Source organism: Engystomops pustulosus, chromosome 4 (genome assembly GCF_040894005.1).
Source record: "Engystomops pustulosus chromosome 4, aEngPut4.maternal, whole genome shotgun sequence".
In the NCBI taxonomy this organism is placed as follows: domain Eukaryota; kingdom Metazoa; phylum Chordata; class Amphibia; order Anura; family Leptodactylidae; genus Engystomops; species Engystomops pustulosus.
Genome location: NC_092414.1, coordinates 27,772,918 through 27,795,468, shown reverse-complemented (window position 1 = coordinate 27,795,468; position 22,551 = coordinate 27,772,918). Strand labels below are relative to the sequence as shown.

Below are 22,551 nucleotides of genomic sequence, written 5' to 3'. Positions count from 1 at the left end.
CAGACCTGTTCTAGTTGCTCATGGCAACCAATCAGAGCTCAGCTTTCATTTCACCACAGCTGTTTATAAAATTCAAGCTGAGCTCTGATTGGTTTCCATGGGTAACTAGACCAGTTTTACCTCAGAAACTTAATGATAAATCTTCCCCATAGAGCTTAAAATTGTCCCCAGATACATAAACAGACCAGAGTTATATATGTCAATCCCAAACTGTCCTAACCCTGCTGTTCCTGCTCCCAGGAGCTTGCAGTTTGAGCAATGTAATCGCTCAGGTTACACGGTTACATAATGGTGCTGCGGCAGATAAGGCCCAATGTCATTTTCCCTCATCTGTCAGATGTGTTATTATGATGTGCCGCCCTCTGACCCGTAGCAATAACAGAGAGCAGAGTCCTCCCCTACAGCTGTGGTTACAATGCTCAGGGTGTGGACGCTCTGCACAATCACTTTCTCTTTAGGACTGCAAGTGTCTACTGTAAGTAAGAGTGTTACCTACCATGCGGCCTTATCACAGTGTGAGAGCAGACAATGGCATAGATGGCAATTCCATAATAAAATGCAGCATGACAATGAGGTCAGCATCGCCCTGAGCCTGTATCTTTTTCATACAAGGTTGTCACAGAATTGTCCCACGTCACATCTAGGGGCCCTATATATATAATGTATATTACATGGGAGCGGGTGTTGGCGGCTGCTTGTTTGCTGTGTACACAGTGGGAAACTTCGGCCTTCGGCAGGAATGTTTGATGCCGTCCGGAAAAGCGAATGTCCAGTCTCATGACTACAACTCTCCCATTCTAAAAGGACGATCATATAATCTGCTTCATACAGTGGAACAATGAGTATTGGGACACGTCCTATGATACATGTGGAGCAGAGAGGTTTTTTTAGTGCAAATTACAAATGAAATATGTTGTAAGATGATAAATCTGCCCTAGTGTATGTTGTAGGGTAGTGGGATTGGACGTATGTTGTAGGGTATTAGGCTTGGATGTATGTTGTAGGGTATTAGGCTTGGATGTATGTTGTAGGGTAGTGGGATTGGATGTATGTTGTAGGGTATTAGGCTTGGATGTATGTTGTAGGGTATTAGGCTTGGATGTATGTTGTAGGGTATTAGGATTGGATGTATGTTGTAGGGTAGTGGGATTGGATGTATGTTGTAGGGTATTAGGCTTGGATGTATGTTGTAGGGTATTAGGATTGGATGTATGTTGTAGGGTATTAGGCTTGGATGTATGTTGTAGGGTATTAGGCTTGGATGTATGTTGTAGGGTATTAGGATTGGATGTATGTTGTAGGGTATTAGGATTGGATGTATGTTGTAGGGTATTAGGATTGGATGTATGTTGTAGGGTATTAGGATTGGATGTATGTTGTAGGGTATTAGGCTTGGATGTATGTTGTAGGGTATTAGGCTTGGATGTATGTTGTAGGGTATTAGGATTGGATGTATGTTGTAGGGTAGTGGGATTGGATGTATGTTGTAGGGTATTAGGCTTGGATGTATGTTGTAGGGTATTAGGATTGGATGTATGTTGTAGGGTATTAGGATTGGATGTATGTTGTAGGGTATTAGGATTGGATGTATGTTGTAGGGTATTAGGATTGGATGTATGTTGTAGGGTATTAGGATTGGATGTATGTTGTAGGGTATTAGGATTGGATGTATGTTGTAGGGTATAAGGATTGGATGTATCTTGTAGGGTATTAGGATTGGATGTATGTTGTAGGGTGTTAGGATTGGATGTATGTTGTAGGGTATTAGGATTGGATGTATGTTGTAGTGTTTTAGGATTGGATGTATGTTGTAGGGTATTAGGATTGGATGTATGTTGTAGGGTATAAGGATTGGATGTATCTTGTAGGGTATTAGGATTGGATGTATGTTGTAGGGTGTTAGGATTGGATGTATGTTGTAGGGTAATAGGATTGGATGTAGGTTGTAGGGTATTAGGATTGGATGTATGTTGTAGGGTGTTAGGATTGGATGTATGTTGTAGGGTGTTAGGATTGGATCTATCTTGTAGGGTAGCGGGATTGGATGTATGTTGTAAGGTAGGGGGATTGGATGCATGTCGTAGTGTGGTGGCATTGAATGTCGACCCACCTAGATATACCTTGTCCCCATCATCTAAATAAACTGATAATGTTCCCAAAAAATGCTTTTGGGGACAATTTCCAAAACAAATGTGATAAGCCCGGAGACCCCCTTATGGATGCAACTACAAAGTTGCAACTTCACTTTAAAAAACCTTCTATTTAACTTCCCATTGCAGCATTTAGTGTTCATCCCCTAACATGTCTATTGTTACCCCCCTGATCACCCACATTGTACTTCTACACCCCGCTCCTGCTTATCTACCACTGTAGCAGCCTAATGCATTCAATATGTATGAAATATACCATATGCTGGGGTTTGCAGACAATAGGTGCTCTGTTGAATAAACTCCCCTCTCCACACCCCCTTCTCTCCTCCTCAGTGCTCCCTATCCCTGCCTTCTTCCTGCGCTGCTGTGTGACACAGGGAGACAGTGTATGAGCTGCGCTGTGGATAGGTGCTACACTGGGTGCCCTGTGCAGGAGCCTACATACAAGGTAAGACCCTGCCTGCACAGTGATGGGACCTGCGGGACTGTACACAGAGGTTACTGGGAGTGGGATGTGCAATCATACAACATATACTGTATATATATATATATATATATATATATATATATATATATATATTGCAGAAATGGGGACTTTATAAACTTTTATGCTGCTTCATTCACTGCTGTCCCATGTGTATACACAGTCCATGTGCATTTGATAGACATAGCAGAGTTGAGTTTGTTATTTTTGCACAACTAATCACTTTCACATTGGATTGCGGGTCACCTACCCTACAATATGTATCGATTCTGCGCTTTTTTTCTCCCAATTATTGGACAACTTTATTACTTGCTATTGATTTCTCTGTGGTGCATTTTAGTTACTATGTAAATAATGGAAAGGATGGAGCACGCTGCGGTGTATGGGAATTGCTATAGGGCGGTTGCAGGTGTGTTATAGGATGGGGTCACTGTATACACACTGATGAATGGGAGGATACTTTTTGTATGTTTTCTACAATGTACATGTGAATGACAGATGGATAGTTATTTATATAGTGTTTCCTATGTGGATATAGCAGAGCTGATTTTGTCATATCTATTGATTGGGTCTTCTATGTGTGTATTGTGATAAATGAGGTCAAATAACATCGGAAATGTACTGGGAGTCCTAACAAGTAGGAGAAAAACCCTGTTCCAATCATATATATATCTATATCTAGCGATGATATGATGTAAAGTGAGATTTGGCCACTGATAAGACACACTGTCCTGGCTATACTGAATATACTGATATATAACCAGAATCCAAGTAGCCAATGTACTATACCACTTTACTTCTATATATTCCAATGTGTACGGAATTTGATGGCGCTTTACAAGATTATTATCATCATTGTTATTATGTATATGAGTCCAAGCCCGAATCCAGGTAGCCAATGTACTATACTGCCAAATTATCAAAAGTCAGCTAATAGCTGTACAAAACTTCTCTACTACTATATATCCAGGTAGCCAGGTTACTTATTACATCAATGCTACTATACTGCAATATATGTAGAAGTCAGGCAGTGACTGTACTAAGCTGCTATACTACTATAAATCTACGGACCATGTAGCCAGTACTGTTATATACCCAGGAGTCATTATGATATACAGCTGTATAGCCTAACTCAGGTATTGGTATATACTGCTATAGGACTATAAACCCATAGACCAGATATAGTATACAGCAATACTACCATACTGCAATGACACTAGTGATGGAATGATGTAAGGTGGGATTTGGCCACTGATAAGTCACATTGTCCTGGCTACTATACTGATATATAGCCAGAAGCCAGGTAGCCAATGTATTATATCACTTTCTATTTTTTCATAGTCCAGATACCATACTGCGATACCATCATACCAATTCATAGCCAGATTCCAGCTAGCCAATATACTATACTGCTCAGTTACCCAAAACCATGTAGCCACTATGTTATACTGCTATATAGCACAGGCCAGGTAGCCATATACTACACTGTAATACTACTGTACTGCAGCCAATATGCTATACAGCAGTATAGCCTGAACTCGAGTAGTCAATGTATTCTACTGCTATGGGGCTATATACCCATTGCCCAGGTAGCCAGTATAGTACACAACAATACCACTTTACTGCAATAAATGTAAAAGCCAGCTAGTCAATGTACTATACTGCTATATACTAGGAAGCCAATATACAGTACAGCTATATAGCTAAAAGTCATATAGCTTATGTGCTATACTTCTATAATACCATACTCTGATATAGCCAGAATACATGTAACAGCCAATGTATACTGCTATACTGCTATAGACCCTTAGTCCAGGTAGTCAAAATATAATACTGCCATACTACTATATATCCAGGGGCTAGCTAATCTATTATACTTCTATATAGCCAGGAGGCAGGTAGCAAGTTTACCACACACCTATAATGCTTTATACCCAGCAAACAAAATACTGTACAAACATACCCAAAGGCCAGGTACTCAATTTACTGTACAGCCCAGAGGCCAGGTGCTCAATATACTGTACAGCTATATACCCAGAGGCCAGTTACTCAATACACTGTACAACTATATACTCAGAGGCCAGGTACTCAATATACTGTACAGCTATATACCCAGAGGCAAGGTACTCAAATTACTGTACAGCCCAGAGGCCAGTTACTCAATATACTGTACAGCTATATACCCAGAGGCCAGGTGCTCAATATACTGTACAGCTATATACCCAGAGGCCAGGTGCTCAATATACTGTACAGCTATATACCCAGAGGCCAGGTGCTCAATACACTGTACAGCTATATACCCAGAGGCCAGGTGCTCAATATACTGTACAGCTATATACCCAGAGGCCAGTTACTCAATACACTGTACAGCTATATACCCAGAGGCCAGGTGCTCAATATACTGTACAGCTATATACCCAGAGGCCAGTTACTCAATACACTGTACAGCTATATACCCAGAGGCCAGGTGCTCAATATACTGTACAGCTATATACCCAGAGGCCAGTTACTCAATACACTGTACAACTATATACTCAGAGGCAAGGTACTCAATATACTGTACAGCTATATACCCAGAGGCCAGTTACTCAATACACTGTACAACTATATACTCAGAGGCCAGGTATTCAATATACTGTACTGCTATATACCCAGAGGCCAGGTACTCAATACACTGCACAACTATATACTCAGAGGTCAGGTACTCAATATACTGTACTGCTATATACCCAGAGGCCAGGTACTCAATATACTGTACAGCTATAAAACCAGAAGCCAGGTACTCAATATACTGTACAGCTATATACCCAGAATCCAGGTACTCAATATTCTGTACAGCTCAGAGGCCAGTTACTCAATATACTGTACAGCTTTATACCCTGAGGCCAGGTACTCAATATACTGTACAGCCCAGAGGCCAGTTACTCAATATACTGCACAACTATATACCCAGAGTCCAGGTACTCAATATACTGTACAGCCCAGAGGCAAGTTACTCAACACACTGTACAACTATATACCCAGAGGCCAGGTACTCAATATATTGTACAGCTATTTACCCAGAGGCCAGTTACTCAAATATTGTACAGCTATATAGCCAGAGGCCAGGTACTCAATATACTGTACAGCTATATAACCAGAGGCCAGGTACCGTATATGCCGGCGTATAAGACGACTGGGCGTATAAGACGACCCCCAACTTCTGCCCTAAAAATATAGAATTTGGTATATACTCACTGTATAAGACTACCCCTCTCCCAAATGAAAAAAAGTCTGCTTAAAACTTTGCAAAACAAACAAGAGAGCAAGTGCCTGGTGATCATAACTGTAAGCTGCGATATTAATGAAGATCCGACATGCTTCTGTAAGTGCCGCCTGTGACCCCCAGCTCTGTGACGCCGACCGCTGTGACAGGGCGGCTGCATTAGCATACAGCGCGCCGCCCCGTCACCGCGTACTAAGCCTCTTCTAATGACTGTGAGAGGCGGACTGCCGCACATGCGCGGCGGTCCCAGGAAGCGGCTCTCTGCGCGCTGACAGGGAAAAAAAACACCTCACACAGTGCGGCCCCCGTATATCCGGCGTATAAGACGACCCCCCACTGTAGCCATTATTTTAAGGGGTTAAAAAGTAGTCTTATACGCCAGTATATACAGTACTCAATATACTGTACAGCTATATACCCAGAGGCCAGGTACTCAATACACTGTACAGCTATATACCCAGAGGCCAGGTATTCAATATATTGTACAGCTATTTACCCAGAGGCCAGTTACTCAATATTCTGTACAGCCCAGAAGCCAGGTACTCAATACACTGTACAGCTATATACCCAGAGGCCAGGTACTCAATGTGCTGTACAGCCCGGAGGCCAGGTACTCAATGTACTGTACAGCTATATACCCAAAGGCCAGGAAGCCAAAGTACTACCCTGCTATAATTCCATACTCCTTTATAACCAGAATACAGGTAGCCATTGTACTATACTGGTATAGTATATATACTAGGTAGCCAGTAAACTATACTGCAATACTACTATACTTTTATACACTTAGAGGCCGGGTAGCCAGCATACCATGCATCTATATACTGTACACAGAAGACAGGTAGGCAGTGTACTATACGGTTATAGTACTATATACGGTACTTAGAGGCCAGGTACTATAATACTACTAGCCTACAGGTAGCCATTATACTGTACAGCTAAATACTCAAAAACCATAAAGAAATAACACTATACTGTCATGTAGCTAGTACCCAAAGCATTTTAAAATGTGCTGCTGGGGCTTGGGTATTGCAGTGTGGTAGATTGGTGATATCTACTAGGGGTCCCCAGGTTTAATGTAGCGGCAGTCTGTTTTTCCGTTCAGAGTTAATGGGACTGATGGATAAATTAATGTCCATTAAAAGTGGAAGCCCTATTGCACATGTGAACTGAGCCCTATAGGTCTATTTTTTTCCATATTAAAACCTTTTGCATGAGAAGTTAATCTCCAGGGACTTATCTTGGGAAGTATGTAATATGTCAGAAACCTGAGATAAAAGAAGTGGTGGTAAACATTTGTCACTCAGATACCATGTTCCCGATGGTGTAGTATAGATAGGTAAGTACCTGTGTATGTACAAGGGGTGTTCTTTGAATTATTTCTATAAATTCTCTGAGCTGTCACATAAAAGGTGGTGTATCTATAGGATCCATGATGGATTACTAGTTCATTAGTTTCCCTCTTATGTAAATACTCCGAGGCCCCGGCTTGTCACAGACCTTATTCGCTCCATGACTGGTCACCTCTAATCCTCTCTTTAAGGTGAGACACATATTCTTCTGACCCGGTTGACCATTCATGTTTACGGACATGGGCTGCTCTCCTTGGAAAACAAGAGGATCACACCTTGAAAGTCAACAGGCCCAATGCATCGTCTGTAGAGTTACAACTGACCCTATAATTAGCTGAGGAACCATCTTACAGGATCCGAACTGTGGTCAACCAAGTTACCCCTATGGTCAAACTATTGAAATTTCAACCTTTTTAACTATGAGACTACCCTGTACTTATTAAGATGGATGGGATTTTCCAACAGAAATTGAAAAAAATTCTATGGTCAATGGTAGTCTGAATCCTGGGACCCTCTGAAATCAGACAAATAGGGACCAAAAGTGCCCCAAATATACAGAATGGATTTGAGGAGCAAATGTTGTGCCTGTGCTCCATTCAAGACTATGGGACTTCTGGATGGGCGTCCCATAAGCCATTCTCTAAGTCCCATAGAGGTAAATGCATTGTAGGCCAATCAGGAACAGCTTTATGGGGCACTTTGAGGGACTTTAGGTCGAACTTTTTACTGAGCATTGGGGATTCCTGTCATCAGACCCCCCACAATGTCCTAGCAGATATATGGTGTTAATCTGGGCGGCACGGTGGTTGGGCGGGTAGCACTTCTGCCTTGCAGCGCTGGGGTCCTGGGTTCTACTCTCACCCAGGTCAACATCTGCAAATAGTTTGTATGTTCTCTCCGTGTTTGCGTGGGTTTCCTTTGGGTCCTCCGGTTTCCTCCCACAGTCCAAAACATACTGATAGGTTGTTTAGATTGTGAACCCCATTGGGGACAGGGACCAATTTGCCATGCTTTGTGCAGCGCTGCGTAATCTGTAGGCGCTATATAAATAAAGAATTATTATTATTATTAATCTTGTTTAGATAAATCCCCTTTAAAGGGATTATCCACGTCAATGACATCAGAATTCGAAACAAGGCAAGGAAATCTCCATACATCTCTCAGAGAATTGTTATTGTGTCGTATATCAACCAATCAAGACTCAATAGGGCTTATGTAACATTGGTATTCTTGTCTACTTGTGGCGGTTTTTGCTGTTTTGCGACTTTCCATTGCGCTAAATCAACATAGGACAGCACAAAGTCACTTTGACACAGACCCTGCTTGCTCCAAATTCATTAAACTTGCATAGAAAAGTTTTCACAATTGGACTGAATTCATGAACTGCGACACAGGCTCAAGTTTTTTGCAAATCGACTCCCGCCCCAAAAGACACAAAAGCTGCAGCTGTCCCCTGCCCAGGGACTCAACACACGCTGCTGGCAGGGAGCCAGGTAATGTGAAATAAAGTTTTATAAAGTACTGAACTAGTTCAGAATGCTGAAAAAGGCATCTTTAAAATCAGCATAGTATAGGCTATTAGAACCTGTCACCAGCTAAAACTGACATTTCTGATGATAGCTTTGCTCTGGTTGCAGGTTTTCATACCTTATCCCATATGTAAATACAGCTACAGCTAGAGATCTGATCAGGGGCTTAAAAGCTGCGTCTACAGACCTGGCTCTTTTAAATAAGCTTTATTTATAATGGACAGTACAGCCAAGTACGGCATCTGTGGTAGTACACATTAAAATAATAATAATAATTCCTTTATTTATATAGGAGTTGCCAAATCAGTCCCTGTCCCCAATGGGGCTCACAATCTAATAAACCTACTTGTATGTTTTTGGATGACAGCATACGCCCTACATAAATAATTGTGCACCCACCTATTCACTGTGTTCCATCTAACACACCTACTGTCATTACATTACTGGTGGTTACTTAAGAACATGTAGAAACACATTTATACACTGTCATGTGTATTGTGATATAATCCATAGTGTGCGGCCTCTAGTTTTTATCCGACTCATATTGTCAGCGTACATGATCACCATCAAAGTCCTAAAAAGTAACATAAATCATGCCAATGGACACCTATCTATACCAATTCTTTGTTGGTGTAGGTTTAAGTCATCTTTTATACCAGAAAACTGCCATAAGAGATAATAAATTGGTGGAGGTAGGTGGCCCCTACTAGTATCACACCCTCACTATGCGTCCCTTCCCGAAATTGATGAGAACAAAAGAAAAACTTTATTAATACAAAAATGTTTGTGCAAATTGAGATGAAGAAGACCCAAACCTAGGATTTTACTTGGGGAAAAAAAGGAGAAATGCATCCCCCCCCCCCCATTGGTTGGGTCTTTAATAAATAAGGTAAATTGATCACAAAATTACTAGGAAAAAGGGCTCTATGAATGGCGACCAAGCATGCTCCCTCCTAGGGACTTACCAATTAATAGATGCCCCACTATCAAGCATATGTGGCATATTCCTATCACTACACCAAGATGTGCAGAATGATGTTATTTACAAATTTATATTCTGTTGCTCATTGCTTTGTTTTTTTTAAAATACAGGCAGTCCCCAGGTTACATACTGGATAGGTTCTTTAGGTTTGTTCTTAAGTTGAATTTGTATGTAAGTCGGAACTGTATCGTTTAGAATTGCAACCCCAGCCAAAATTTTTTTGGTCTATGTGACAATTGGTTTTTAAAAATGTTGGGTTGGCATAAAAACCAGGATTAACAAAAAAAGCTTAATGACAGACACCATTGATAACTATTGCAACTGTTTATTGTAACCTGGGGCTAAAGTAGAGTAAATTACCAGCATCCAGAGGTCCGTTTGTAACTAGGGGTCGAATGTAAGTCGGGGACCGCCTGTAATCCATTAAAAACACTGCCATACAACAATGCTTGGTTTTATGCGGCTGTACTGAAGATATTCAGACCCATCAGTCACAGCTGTTCCAGTGACTGAAGGAGCAGGAGGTCTTCAGTACCATAGTATAAATGCAGCCCCTGGTCACATGATGCAATGACGCTATAAGGTAGTCTAAGTCTCATTGTTCAACATAAGGTGACTTCTGGGTGACTTGGAACAGACAAATTATTTTAAAATTGTAACAACTAGGGGAAACTAGTCTACCAGTACATCCTCGGCGCGCTCCTTCCTTTCATTCTACACTCCCGTCCTGAAATCCCGGCTTCGGGACCAGAGAGCGGAAAGAAAGCAAGGAGCACGTCAACGACACAAGACAAGATCAGCAGGGGCTCCTGGGGTGTGGAGTAGCCTTTGCTCCCTTGCACCATAAGCCTCTGCCGATCTTTTGCATGAAGATTAGACAGGGACAATATAGGCATGAGTTTGATAGCAGCAACCTACCTTTGGGTCTACCTTATTGGGTAAGGTTTCCTACCTGATGGTAGGTTTCCTTTCATAGTATCATAGTTTATACGGTTGAAAAAAGACACTTGTCCATCAAGTTCAACCAAGGAAGGGAAGGGATTGGATGTGGAAGGGATTTAGGGGAAACAATTCTATATAACATAACAATCAATGTTATTTAGGTGTAAAAAGGCATCTAGACCCTTCTTGAATCTCTCTGCTGTCCCTGCTGTGACCAGCGCCTGAGGCAGGCTATTCCACAGATTGACAGTTCTCATAGTAAAAAAGCCCTGTCCCCTCCGGTGATTTAACCTTGTTTTCTCCAGACGGAGACAGTGCCCCCTCGTCTTTTGATTTGATTTAATCTGAAACAACTTACCACCATATTTTTTTTATGGACCATTCAATTTTTAAATAAATTAATCATGTCCAATCAGGTTTGTTGCATAAATCGGTGGTTCTGGAGCATGTGCTGGATTTCTGTAAATTCTATTCAAATGATTGGTACAATTGGAGGAATTTCTAATCCGCCATGAGTGAACATACCTGAACTCATCCCAAACCTTGCCATGAAGGACAATGTTCCTTATTATCTAGCTGACGGTTTCAGTGGGGTTTTCCATTAGGTTTGTGCGTTCTTATCATCCATCACAGTCATAGTGAGACATATACCTAGGGAGGTTCCCTGTGATATATCACACATATGGAATTTTTTTTACATTTACAGTAAATACCGTCTATATTTAGCGCTTTTTGTCATGTAACCAGTGTATCAATGACAGAAATCTTTGTACTATCTGGTGAGTATGCGGCACCACAATATTTTTATTTTATTGCCATTACCATGGTAATAGCCGGAAGATCAATGCAATGAAAGGGTATTACAGGCAACGAGTGGCGTATTCTTCAGACGCTAAGTGTTTTATAACCTGTCATTTATTGGCAAATGAATTCCAGAAAAATGTAATTGGTTGCAAAAAAGAAAAAAAAAAAGGATCTTTGCTTCTGAGCAGAAAGAGGCCTAGGCCTAGAGGCTCATATTCACGATTTTATAACGAAAGTAATGAAAACTAATGACACTTTTGGGGGAGATTTATCAGAAGTGTCTGAGGTAAAACTGTGTTAATTGCCCATGGAAACCAATCAGAGCTCAGCTTTCATTTTGTAAACAGCTGTGGAGAAATGAAAGCCGAGCTCTGATTGGTTGCAGTGGCATCTGGGACAGTTCTACTCTAAAGCTTCTGATAATTTCACCCTTTGTAGCTACAGTAGTGCAAGTGAATGGGGTACCTCATACACCATTCACATGCCATATAAAATCAGTGCAAAGTATGAACCTAACTCTATATTCCACACAATATTAAATGGATTGTCCAGGACTTGGACCCCTTTAAGAACAAAAGTCACACATCGGGTTCACAACACCTTATTTCATTATCATCTGCTATCAGTGGCGTAACTTGAAGTTGACGGGCCCCAGTGTGAAGTCTGTACCGGGCCCCCGACTATGGTTTATAATACTAGTCTCCTCATAATGGAACATGACACCTTATGGGCCCCCTAAGTCTGTTGGGCCTAGTTGCGACCGCACCCTCTGTACTTACCTCAAGTTACGCCCCTGTCTGCTATGGTAATTTCTCATGGTAAATGGTAAATATATTATCACAAGCCAACCATTCGTCTTCAATATATCCTAAAGAGCCATGTGGACTGGAGGGATGAGGCAAATCCGTAAAAGGAATTTCTCAGGAAAATAGAAATACAACTAAATCTCCAGTTTTAATGTCTGAATGTGTGTTATTCATTAGCTTCTGTCAGATGATCTCCAAACCTCGGCTGGAGGGGAGAGGGGACTTCTTGTTTACTTGTGTCTCATCCATATAGATTATATACATACAATGACATATCCTGTCTCTGTAGACAAGGAGCATGTAAACAAACACTGCCTTTGCACGGTTTACACCCATGACTTCGGTCTTGAGATTCAGCAACCAGTAAAATACAACTCTCATCATGCTCTGCCAGTCCCAGGCCTTCACAACAACTGGAAGTCACTTGTCTAGAGTAAGGGTACGTCCACACATTCAGTTTTTCAGGTGAAAATTTTGGAGCCAAAAGCAGGTGTAGATGACAACGGGTTGAAACAAATCCTCCTCCTACTTTTACTTCATTCCTGATTAGGGCATCAAAAACTGCATCTGAAAACACTGAACGTGTGGTCGCACCTTAATGGTCCTAAACCGGTGGCCTACACCCTCCTGCCCGGCAGTGGCATCATTAGTAAATGAGAACTTCCATCACTGATCATCCATTTACCGTTATTTGGCTATAAGTCTCAAGTTTTGTTCTTTTTTTTGGTACTATATCATCCATTATCTGGTCTACGGTCTCCATTATTACTTGTGCCTGCTCTGCAGATATCAGGAGTGTTCATTATCATATGTATCTACTATGGTGTCTCCAATATTGTCTGCTCTATGGTTTGCGTTATTATTAATGATCTGATATGGTGTCTATATAATTATTCATTGTTTAGTGTGGGGTCTATAAATTATCTGGTTTAGGGTCATCTACAATGATTAATTGTCCGATCAGGGGTCTACATCATTATTAATTGTCTGGTCTGCATTAAAGGAAATCTACCACCAAGATGAAGGATGATAAACTAAGCACACTTAAATGCTGGTGTGTGCCCCCTCTGGATGGATCTGCTCATTTTTTAGTTTCTTATGCCCTTGTTTTTACACAAAATAAGCCTGAGGGGCTTATAGCTATAGAGCTCATTTGCATAATATTTAAAAGGAACCTGTCATGAAAAATTGGACTAATAAACAATTACCAGAATGTTGCCAAGCAGCTGAACGGCTTCTAGATCATGTTTCTTTCATGGCCAAGCTTGGTGGGATCATTCAGAAAATCAACTTAGAAGTGAGATGTTAATTGGTTGTATAAAGTCAGAGAGGCGGGAAGTTTAACACTGAAGTCAAGCTTCCCTCCCTCTTAACACCTCCTCCCATGTGCTTGTCATTATGCGTCGGACTTCAGGAGATTTGATCAATGATGCCCCTGGATGCAGGACCATCAATTACAGTGAAGGGGGAGTTCTAAGGCAGGGAAAGCTTGACTTCAGAGTTAAAGTCTCCACCTCCTTGACTTAAACCAATTAACTTGATTCAAAGTTGATTTTCTGGATGATGCCACCACCCTGGGCTAAGTAAGAAACATGAATTAGAAGCTGCTCAAGTGCTTGACAACAGACTAGTAGAGGTTTATTAAGCCATTTTCTGATGATAGAATCCTTTTATAGCCTTTTTTGGTTAAGACAAGGACATAAGAAGTTAAAAGGAGAGTGGATCCTTCCAGAGGTAGCACAAACCTGCCTGTACAATCATTGATGCTGATGGTAGATTTCCTTTAACAAGTCTACATTAACATTCATTGTCTGGTATGGGGTCTGCATTAATATTAATTGTCTGGGGTCTAAATTATTATTAATTCCCTGGTCTGGGGTGGACATTACTATTAATTGCCTGGCATGAAGTGTAAATGAATAATTGTCTGGTTTGGGGGACTACAATTTTATTAATTGTTTGGCTGGGGTCCTTATTTATTGTCTGGTCTAAAGTTTGTATTATTAATTTGGGGATGTGAGTTCTGTGTTATTGTACTTTTATAAGGTCTGTTATGTTACTTATTACCTGGACTGAGCCATTATTTATTGTCTGATATGGGAACTCTATTGTTTTTCATTGTATGGTTTGGGGTCTGTTTTGTACATGAACATGAGAGTAGATAGGGTGGGCTAGTCTCACAAACAGCAGCCAGTTCATGACCCCCATAGGCGTCTATTGTTCATGCAGCGTGTTTCACCGCACCGTGAACGTGCTAGGGTAGACCCTATTCCTCCCAATGTGTGATTTGTGTCCTAGCCAGGCATTTTTAATGGACATCGGTAGAATAAGTAACCCTCACCCATCGGTGCCCTAAGCAAACGACGACCACCAAACATTCCACAATGATGTGCTTGAAACAATTGTCTGACCACGGTATTTTTGTGGTGTTTTTGGAGTGCTTCATGGGGATATAAATAATTTCTATGATGGAATTTTGTGCAGTACAGGCGGTCCCCTACTTAAGAACACCCGCCTTACATACAACCCCTAGTTACAAACGGACCTCTGGATATTGGTAATTTACTTCATTTTAACCTTAGGCTACAATAAACAGCTATAACAGTTATCAAAGGCGTCTTCAATTAAGTTTTATTGTAAATTCTGGTTCTTATGACAACCCAACATTTTTAAAATCCAATTGTCACAGAGACCATAACATTTTTCATTGGGGTTACAATGATAAAATATACAGTTCCGACTTACATACAAATTCAACTTAAGAACAAACCTAAAGAACCTATCCTGTACGTAACCCAGGGACTGACTATTACTGTGGTAGTTGATTCGTCTTTGGGAGAGGTACACTTGGGCGGCCCATTGAACTGTATCACAATACACTCCTGTTGTAGAGGATCAATAACTTTAATATATATCATAGTAATTAATGTAATATTAACATGACTTTATTTGTGATATGCCACTTCCTGGTCTAAGTTATTGGCATTCTGAATAGAAGTTTATTATATAATATCTGAGCTTTATGACTCCCTCTCTCTATTAGTGCCTTATCATTGGTGTCAGGATGTGATGATGGAGTATAATACTGTAAATAAATCTCAGCTGACCAGAAAAAGTTCTTCTCCTATTAAAGTTATCGGTGAAGTCAGGTTGCTGAGCAGCGGCACAAATAACAATATACAATGGAAGATAAACTCTGATAATATTGTATGTAAAGTAGTTGTAGCATAACACACCCAGATATATATACCGGGGATGGGTAAACCATGTGGAATCCTGAACTTTACACCTTTGTGTAAATAAGGAGTTGGAATGTTTTACCTGAAGAGGACATAATGGGGGTCATTTACTAAGGGCCCGATTCGCGTTTTCCCGACGTGTTACCCGAATATTTCCGATTTGCGCCGATTTTCCCTGTATTGGTCCGGGTTTTTGGTGCACGCAACGGAAATGGGGGGGGGGGGGGCCTGGCCGAACGAAAACCCGACGGATTCGGAAAAACTGCCGCATTTAAAAAACCGAAAGTGTTTCGCGGGACTCGCGCTTACCTTCTTCCAGAATAGGCCGGTGAATTTGATTGCGTTCGAATGCTCTTCAGCGCCACCTCGTGGACGTCGGAGGAACTACCTTCATGAATCCCTGCCGGACCCGAATCCAGCACAGAGAACGCGCCGCTGGATCGCGAACGGACTGGGTAAGTAAATCTGCCCCAATGTCTGGGGATGTGTGGACACGTAGGAAGGAATATCTAAATAGAATCCATGTAAAAGTAGTACATCAGGCCTGTGATTGCTATGAGGAGTCCAAGCCTAAGGTGACAAGGTGCAGAGGGTGGAATAGCCATTTAGTATTTACATTTAAAAACCAGTTACACAATTAGTAAGCATTCTACCAGTTGGTCAGGAAACAATCTAGCCATATATAATGCAATGGTGATCCATGACTCATAGATAGTAGTTCCATACACCTTCACAAGGCGCTCATTCTGCATAAGATTTTATCTTCTTTTATTTGTATCATGGGGCATTCAAGAGTTCAGGTTGGTCTGGAATAGTTGTGCCCCCTCTTCTGAACCTTAAAGGGAACCTGTCACTAGGGATCTCATTTTCACTAAAGACAGGTTGCAGAAACCTTGTAGCATTACAATATAATTGTGTGTTATAACTTACCTGCCTTCTTGACAAAATCATCTGTTTAGTCCTAGGGGTTTTCTTTGATTTGGCTGCATTTAAAAAACAACACATAACTTGTCTGTGCTGCTCACTCCTCAGCTCTCTGCCCCCACCTTTGTGCTCCTGTACAGCCCCTCCCTCCCCCGCTGATGTCAGCTCACCAGGCTGTGAGGGCTCTGTCCATGTGAAAGAGCACAAAGGTGGGGCTGAGAGCTGAGGAGTGAGCAGCACAGACAAATCATGTGTTTTTTTTTTAAATGCAGCCAAATCAAAGAAAACCCCTAGGACTAAACAGAAGATTTTGTCAAGAAGGCAGGTAATCTATAACACACAATTATACTGTAATGCAAGTGAAATGTACTTCTGTAACCTGTCTTTAGTGAAAATAAGGTCCCTGGTTACAGGTTCCCTTTAAAGATACACAAGTTCGGACTAGGTAATGGTTGGAAGCTGCTGCCTTTCTTTTTTTGATTAAGTCTTCTTTCAAGCCTCTTAACTGGAGCTGTGAAAAGTGTGTGTAGCTGGTTTCTTCCTGACTAAGGGAGTTGGAGAAACAACCTCATGGGCTGGGTTGAAGCTGCTCAGAGGCTGGGGAGAAAACTCCTCAGGGGTGTGTCTATGTACCTGAAAATAAAATAAATTAAAAGCAATATAGTAGTGAACAATGACTTTAGATTGTGTGTACAACTTCTTTTATAACCTTCGCAAAGAGTATTTGGAACCCATAACATAATCATTGCGGTTGCCTATATATACTTACTCGCAGACTATTATTGGTTAATAAGCCATTTAATTATTCAGATGTTGTTCAACATTGATTTATGACTAGATTGTGTGGTGGATGCCGCGACCTTAATTATAATTATATATAATGAACCTTCTGTTGAGTAATCGCATGCGGCTGTGTATAGAATTACACCGGGCTGGGCCGGCTATTGCTTAGCTTCTGGAGACGTTGCACTCCTTGTGTCCTACATTCCTAGGTTATGGGGTGGATTTTTTGTGAGCAATACCCCACTATAAATTTAGCTATGCCACCCCAGTCTGGGAATTTGTCTACTGTGCAGGAAACCAGCTGGGTGTAGTCTGGGAATGCCCCAACTTGTATGTCCTATTAAATGACTACTGTAACCACTTTCGCTGCCGGAAACCCATTTAACATGCATTAGTAGTTATTATTTAGTGTCAATTATCTAAACTGTGTAGGACATTCGGTTGTGGCCACTATATGTCATGACAACTGTCACCCTTGCAACCAACCTAAATAGACATACACACCGCTCTGACTCCCAGTTCCTACATTGCTCTGGTATTTCGGTTTTCAGCCTTGTGTCTGGCCATAAGTTCCAGAGGGTCACTGGATCCGGTCAGCCAATAAATGGCTACTTGGACCAGAAATTCCAGGGGGTCACTGGATTGGGTCAGCCAATGAATGGCCTCCTTGGACCAGAAGTTCCAGAGGGTCACTGGATTGCGTCAACCAATTAATGGCCTTATTGGACCAGAAGTTCCAGAGGGTCACTGGATCCAGTCAGCCAATGGCCTTCTTGGACCAGAATTTCCAGAGGGTCACTGGTTCCGGTCAGTCAATGAATGGCCTCCTTGGACCTGAAGTTCCAGAGGGTCACAGCATCCAGTCAGCCAATGAATGGCCTCCTTAGACCAAAAGTTCCAGAGGGTCACTGGATTCGCTCAGCCAATGAATGGCCTTCTTGGACCACATCACTTCCTCTGAAGATGCCATTCATTTTCCAAAGTTCCTTGAAGCCGGGACCAGAAGTACCAGAGCAACTCAGGAACCTAGAAGTGGATCACAGTAACCACCCCATCCCCCACAATATTCCTAAAAACCACCATTTTAACAATGCAAACTTGGATTTGGTGCAGGTGAGGAGAGGCTACCCTTCAACCAGAAAGAAACTTTATTTAAACATAATTCCCAAATCAAAAATATTAAAAGATTTATCCTAATCTATACGAGTTACATGACCTTCTGATAATGCAGAAATATGATAACCTTTTACCTGTAACATCCCAAGGCTCTTGGATTTGAGTGCAAAATGAGTGTATTTGGGGACTGTGCTGCAGAGGACTGAGGTGAGGTCATGCTGACTCCGTGACATGAAGTCAGCAGTGGATGCAATGAAAGTTTTAATTGTTACAATTCGGCATGACACCATCTAAATCCCTCTTCTCTGTTTGCTCTAAGTGACATTATCAGATCCTATTTCCTCCCCTTTGAAGTCCTGACTTCCCTCTCTACCCACGGCTTTACTTACAATAGGCCCATTTAATGAAAGAACCGAAAACTACCAAATAACATAAGCAAAAAGACAAAACTATGCAAATGTTATCATCCTATATGTTTCTATAGCTCCAACATTCCCCATAGAGATGTACAGAGCCACAACTACACACAGGCAAGGCCTGACCTCTAACATCCGGCCCCAGAGGTAGTGAATTTGAGCTGCAAACGAATGTCGAATATCTTGATATTTTATAGTATTTCTGCTGCACTATATTTGGATACTCAAAAATAACACAAATAGATGTTCAATTACCGTAATTGCATCTTCTACTTCATTTTCAGTTGTACTAGGCACTCCATATATTGCTGCTTTTTAGCAAAAATAGCGCCACAGCTGTCCTTAGGTTGTGAGTGGTATTGCAGCTCAACTCTATTAAAGGGGTTCTCTAGGTATAGCAAGTTATGCTAACTCGCTGAACGGTGGGGGTCTCAGTTATGGCACCCCCACTGTACCCCTGTCATAGCTGGCGATGAAAAGAGCGCTCTATTCATCTCTATGGCGCTGACGAAGAATGCCGAGTATGGCTCTCATCTATTTACATCAGAGATAGAGATGAATGGAGCATCCAGAACATGCTCGACTGCCTGCTCCGGTCATCTTCAGAGCAACAAGGGTTCAGTTGACCCCCGATTCTCGAGATCTGTGGGGGTCCCATCACTGAGACCCCACAAAAAGCAAGTTAGGATTGGAGAACCCCTTTAAAGGAAATCCACCATAAATCAAGCGCGATAAACAAGGGGCACTTACTTATCCAGGCACTGTGACTGTGATAATCTTTTATATATGTTACCCATGGCCTCCTTTTTCTAGAATCAACTTTCAAAATTATGCTCATGAGCCTGAGGGGCTACCTAAGTCCCTTTGTGATCTGGTTTTACAGGCTGTTACACTGTCCTACCCCCTGCTCCCCAGATCTTGTGCAGTGAGCACTTCCTGCTGTATTCTCGGGGCTGAGGGAGCAGTGGGAAGGGGAGACAGTGTAAAAGCCACATCACTGAAGGAGTAGGGGAGCCCCTCAGGCTCATTAGCATAACGTTAAATGTTGATTTAAGGAGGAAATAGGCCATGGATAAGAAATATAATTAGATTAGCACAGTCACGCACCTGGATCTATGAGTAAGTGCCCACGGCTTACCTGATTTTGCGGATAGATTTCCTCTAAGGCGCGGCCAGATGTGATGTTCGTATTGCGTTTACAAACACTTATGCATTTCCATTGAAACACATGCAATCGGTAACCAGCAACTGGAGTTTTGCATTGTTTAAACGCAATATATGAGGTGCTGTTTACTGTTCGTATGCGTTTTATATGGAGACGCATTTGCGCTCAGCCCAAGGACCGCCCACAGGCGTTTGCATTGTGTTTGTAATGTAAAATGCAATAGGCACCCTTCAAGTGAAAAGGGTTATGTTGCAATACCACACGCAACCTGTGGGTAAGGTGTGGCGCTGTTCTCGTAAGAAATGTTTTTCTAGTCCAGTACAATCCCACAATCGCGTCTACGTTAGTGATGTCATTCCATAAATCAATTGCAGGTGTCCAATAAAACATCAACAATCACAGTTTATATTTACTGAAGGTTATTTTTACCTGTGAGAAAATCTTTTAGGTAATCAATGCAAAAAAAAGAATCAAACTTTACACCAACAATTATCAAGAGCGGCCGCGCAGAAATAAATATTATCGCTGAAGTCATTTATTGACACAGAAATGATGTAACCCTGTGGGTTGTCAGATCATAACACCTAAACTATGTGCGAGATGTATGGCTGCCAAAAACTAATGGGAAGCCAACTTGTATTCACCTGTATATACATAAAGATATTTGTATATGTAGATTACAATCTGTACTCCAGAGCTGTATTCACCATTCAGCTAGATTTCATTGGAAAAACCAAAACTATGTTCGAGATCTATTGCTGCCAAAATCATTGACCCCAACGTTGAAATTTTAAAATGCAGACTCGCCTTTACACTTTATCTATTGTAGATTACAATTACTTGTACTCCAGAGCTGTATTCACAGTTCAGCTGAGTCACATTGGAAACAGCCAAAACTTTCATCAGAAGACATATCTCTAAGAGTATAACTTGGCTCTTGTAAGGTATTGGGACACTTAGTTTTTGTACAATGTGAGGTGAAACTTCCTAAAAAGTGAATCATCAACTCATTTGAGCTTAATATGTTAATGATGTGGAGTATTTTCTGTGTATCGGGGGTCGATACACACAGTATGGATAAAAGTGGGGATCAGTGGGTGAGAATAGTAGTGTTAGTTGTTTTAATCTTTTTTCAATGCCCTTTTGAACAACATTGAATATAACTTCTTTGGAAAATTCCTTTAAGCCTGTAAGGTAGATTGGAAGATTTCAGCTCCGAAGCCTTGAAAATTGTAAATACAGCTTAAGACTATAGAAAATGCTGTAATTCAGTATCAATATTGGGTCTGAGAAGCACTAGGTGCAAAATGGAATAAGTGGGACAGTCCTGGATTTTTGGGTCTGTCCTGGGCAGCAGGATGTATTTTCCCAGCTGCAACTCTCACAGCTTCCTACGTCATCTGATGGAGCCAATGGTGAAACATGGAGACGTTGGGGCTTATTTACTAAGGGTCCGTGGGACCGCGATTCCGTCGGGTTTCGTGAATATTTCCGATGTGCGCCGGGTTTTTGTCTCACGCGATCGGATTGTGGCGCATCCGCGCCAGTTTGGATGTGTCAGAAATCAGGGGTGTGGCCGTTGGACAACCCGACATATTCGGAATTTTTAAAAGAATTGTGTCGCAAGATGAAGCACTCACATGCACCAGGAAGAAGCAGGTGAACTCTGGCGGACCTCAGCGCAGCAGCGATGGATGCAGGAACTCGGGCGCACGGGCTTAGTGAATCGCGGCAGACCCGAATCCACGTCGGACAACGCACCGCAGGATCGCGACGGGAACGGGTAAGTAAATGTGCCCCATTAACTCCCTGTTACACAATTGAGCTGCTGCAAGACCAATGTAATTACTGGTATGTGTTTGCCCTGGTCAGCCTCTGAGCCCCTGGGGTTATAAAAGGGCTTATATAGGAGGGGACTACAGAAAAGGAGGCAATTTAAATAAAGGAGGGGGGAATATACAGAGTGAGGTGTCACAGAAAGGGGGCATTTTACTAAGTGGGGGACACTTATTTAGTGTGGGGGCAAGCTATTTCATTTAGGACAGGGCTTGTGAGCTGAAGAACGTGGACAGTTTGCAATTTGCCCCATCTTTTGCATTCCAAAGAATTTGGAGGTATGGACTAGGGAAAAGATATCTGGAGCCCCTTCGACTCTTCATTTTACTAATCGGAGAAAGTCCTGGAGGTGGAACACCCAATGATCAAACACTAGAAAATAAAGCTGCAGGTAGTTAACAATGGCCGATTACCACCAGATTGGCCTTACCTCATCCCTTCACTATGTAGAAAATCAGGTCCAATGGCTGCTGTTTACCTTCTCACTATTGATATCTTCTCACCCTATCATGTACATCCTCTGCCAACGGGCCAGCTGCTGGGCTATCATATTGTCAGAGGATTATTACATACCACACATTATGTGGAGACATACCACATGAGATTTGGAAGGAGCTACACCCTGTCCTTATTCTGCTCAAGCTGCATACTTTTTTTTCTGAAAAATACATGCAAGCACATTGAGCTCTTTTGTGACCCTACATTTTTATCTGGATGCCTCAGTGAAGTCAGATATACTTATTGGCGTCCCCTTTGGA

General features: G+C 41.7%; 1 protein-coding gene and 1 long non-coding RNA gene across 3 annotated transcripts in view; one reads left to right on the top strand and one right to left on the bottom strand.

Annotated features, from left to right (window-relative positions):
* The first annotated feature begins 2,478 nt into the window (after positions 1-2,478).
* Positions 2,479-22,551, top strand: part of SYNPO (synaptopodin) — an 82,529-nt gene continuing 62,456 nt past the window's right edge. For both annotated transcript variants that reach the window (XM_072145572.1, XM_072145575.1), the window contains exon 1: positions 2,479-2,598. The gene's annotated coding sequence lies outside the window, so the exon portion shown is untranslated. The remainder of the gene's footprint in view (positions 2,599-22,551) is intronic.
* Positions 16,924-22,551, bottom strand: part of LOC140126305 (uncharacterized) — an 80,897-nt gene continuing 75,269 nt past the window's right edge. Inside the window, exon 3 of the long non-coding RNA XR_011854793.1 lies at positions 16,924-17,110. This is a non-coding gene — a long non-coding RNA (uncharacterized lncRNA). The remainder of the gene's footprint in view (positions 17,111-22,551) is intronic.